The sequence below is a fragment of the Triticum dicoccoides genome, chromosome 2A, assembly GCF_002162155.2.
Source record: "Triticum dicoccoides isolate Atlit2015 ecotype Zavitan chromosome 2A, WEW_v2.0, whole genome shotgun sequence".
Classification (NCBI taxonomy): Eukaryota; Viridiplantae; Streptophyta; class Magnoliopsida; order Poales; family Poaceae; genus Triticum; species Triticum dicoccoides.
Window position 1 is genome coordinate 472,741,490 of NC_041382.1, and position 3,637 is coordinate 472,745,126.

Genomic DNA, 3,637 nt, shown 5'->3' on the forward strand with positions numbered 1-3,637 from the left:
ATCAAAACATATAAACTCATAATATAATTGTCATCATAACGTTAAGCGTGCGGACCCTACGGGTTCGAGAACTATGTAGACATGACCGAGACACGTCTTTGGTCAATAACCGATAGCGAAACCTGGATGCTCATATTGGCTCCTACATATTCTACGAAGATCTTTATCGGTCAAACCGCATAACAACATACGTTGTTCCCTTTGTCATCGGTATGTTACTTGCCCGAGATTCGATCGTCGGTATCTCAATACCTAGTTCAATCTCGTTACCGGCAAGTCTCTTTACTCGTTCCGTAATACATCATCCCGCAACTAACTCATTAGTTGCAATGCTTGCAAGGCTTAAGTGATGTGCATTACCGAGAGGGCCCAGAGATACCTCTCCGATAATCGGAGTGACAAATCCTAATCTGGAAATACGCCAATCCAACAAGTACCTTTGGAGACACCTGTAGAGCACCTTTATAATCCCCCAGTTACGTTGTGACGTTTGGTAGCACACAAAGTGTTCCACCGGTAAACGGGAGTTGCATAATCTCATAGTCATAGGAACATGTATAAGTCATGAAGAAAGCAATAGCAACAAACTAAACGATCAAGTGCTAAGCTAATGGAATGGGTCAAGTCAATCACATCATTCTCCTAATGATGTGATCCCGTTAATCAAATGACAACCCATGTCAATGGTTAGGAAACTTAACCATCTTTGATCAACGAGCTAGTCAAGTAGAGGCATACTAGTGACACTCTGTTTGTCTATGTATTCACACATGTATTATGTTTTCGGTTAATACAATTCTAGCATGAATAATAAATGTTTATCATGATATAAGGAAATAAATAATAACTTTATTATTGCCTCTAGGGCATATTTCCTTCAGTCTCCCACTTGCACTAGAGTCAATAATCTAGATTACACAGTAATGATTCTAACACCCATGGAGCCTTGGTGTTGATCATGTTTTGCTCGTGGAAGAGGCTTAGTCAATAGGTCTGCAACATTCAGATCCGTATGTATCTTGCAAATTTCTATGTCTCCCACCTGGACTAAATCCCGGATGGAATTGAAGCGTCTCTTGATGTGCTTGGTTCTCTTGTGAAATATGGATTCCTTCGCCAAGGCAATTGCTCTAGTATTGTCACAAAAGATTTTCATTGGACCCGATGCACTAGGTATGACACCTAGATCGGATATGAACTCCTTCATCCAGACTCCTTCATTTGCTGCTTCCGAAGCAACTATGTACTCCGCTTCACATGTAGATCCTGCCACAATGCTTTGTTTAGAACTGGACCAACTGACAGCTCCATCGTTCAATGTAAACACGTATCTAGTTTGCAATTTAGAATCGTCCGGATCAGTGTCAAAGATTGCATCAATATAACCGTTTACGATGAGCACTTTGTCACCTCCATAAACGAGAAACATATCCTTAGTCCTTTTCAGGTATTTCAGGATGTTCTTGATCGCTGTCCAGTGATCCACTCCTGGATTACTTTGGTACCTCCCTGCTAGACTTATAGCAAGGCACACATCAGGTCTGGTACACAGCATTGCATACATGATAGAGCCTATGGCTGAAGCATAGGGAACATCTTTCATTTTCTCTCTATCTTCTGCAGTGGTCGGGCATTGAGTCTTACTCAACTTCAACCTTGTAACACAGGCAAGAACCCTTTCTTTGCTTATCCATTTTGAACTTCTTCAAAACTTTGACAAGGTATGTGCTTTGTGAAAGTCCAATTAAGCGTCTTGATCTATCTCTATAGATCTTGATGCCCAATATGTAAGCAGCTTCACCGAGGTCTTTCATTGAAAAACTCTTATTCAAGTATCCCTTTATGCTATCCAGAAATTCTATATCATTTCCAATCAGCAATATGTCATCCACATATAATATCAGAAATGTTACAGAGCTCCCACTCACTTTCTTGTAAATACAGGCTTCTCCAAAAGTCTGTATAAAACCAAATGCTTTGATCACACTATCAAAGCGTTTATTCCAACTCTGAGAGGCTTGCACCAGTCCATAAATGGATCGCTGGAGCTTGCACACTTTGTTAGCTCCCTTTGGATCGACAAAACCTTCCGCTTGTATCATATATCACTCTTCTTCCAGAAATCCATTCAGGAATGCAGTTTTTGACATCCATTTGCCAAATTTCATAATCATAAAATACGGCAATTTGTAGGATCGAAAGTATGTCTAGAGGGGGGTGATTAGACTACTTGACCAAATAAAAACTTAACCTTTTCCCAATTTTAGTTCTTGGCAGATTTTAGCTATTTTAGGACAAGTCAAGCAATCATCACACAATTCAAGCAAGCATGCAAAGAGTATATTGGCAGCGGAAAATAAAGCATGCAACTTGCAAGAATGTAAAGGGAAGGGTTTGGAGAATTCAAACGCAATTGGAGACACGGATGTTTTTCCCGTGGTTCGGATAGGTGGTGCTATCCTACATCCACGTTGATGGAGACTTCAACCCACAAAGGGTAACGGTTGCGAGAGTCCACACAGGGCTACACCCACAAAGGGTAACGGTTGCGCGAGTCCACACAGGGCTCCACCCACGAAGGGTCCACGAAGAAGCAACCACCCACAAAGGGTCCACGAAGAAGCAACCTTGTCTATCCCACCATGGCCATCGCCCACACAGGACTTGCCTCACTAGCGGTAGATCTTCACAAAGTAGGCGATCTCCTTGCCCTTACAAACTCCTTGGTTCAACTCCACAATCTTGTCGGAGGCTCCCAAGTGACACCTAGCCAATCTAGGAGACACCACTCTACAAGAAGTAACAAATGGTGTGTAGGTAATGAACTCCTTGCTCTTGTGCTTCAAATGATAGTCTCCCCAACACTCAACTCTCTCTCATAGGATTTGGATTTGGTGGAAAGAAGGTTTGAGTGGAAAGCAACTTGGAGAGGCTAGAGATCAAGATTCATATGGTAGGAATGGAATATCTTGGTCTCAACACATGAGTAGGTGGTTCTCTCTCAGAACATATGAGTTGGAATGGTGTATGTGTTCTGATGGCTCTCTCTTCGAATGAAGAGGAGGTGGAGGGGTATATATAGACTCCACACAAAATCCAACCGTTACACACAGTTTTCCAATCTCAGTGGGACCGAATCAACAAACTCGGTCGGACCGAAAATGTAAACCTAGTGACTGTTAGAGATTTTCGGTGGGACTGACATGCAACTCGGTAGGACCGATATGGTAAGGGTTTGGGCATAACGTAATCTCGGTGAGACCGATTACACAAACTCGGTGAGACCGAATTTGGTAATTAGCTAACCAGAGAGTTGGTCAGGCAAACTCGGTGGGACCGATTTGCTCTTTTGGTGAGACCGAAAAGTTACAAAGGGGAAACACTGAATTTACATTGCAATCTCGGTGGGACCGATTCGCTCTTTCGGTGAGACCGAAAAGTTACGAAAGGGAAACAGAGAGTTTGCAATCCCATCTCGGTGAGACCGAGATCCCTACCGGTAGAACCGAATTGCTAGGGTTTGGCAGTGGCTTATGACAAGTGAAACTTGGTGGCGCCGGATAGGAAGAATCGGTAGGACCGAGTTTGGCTTAGGGTTTAGGTCATATGTGGATATGGGAAAGTAGTTGAGGGTTTT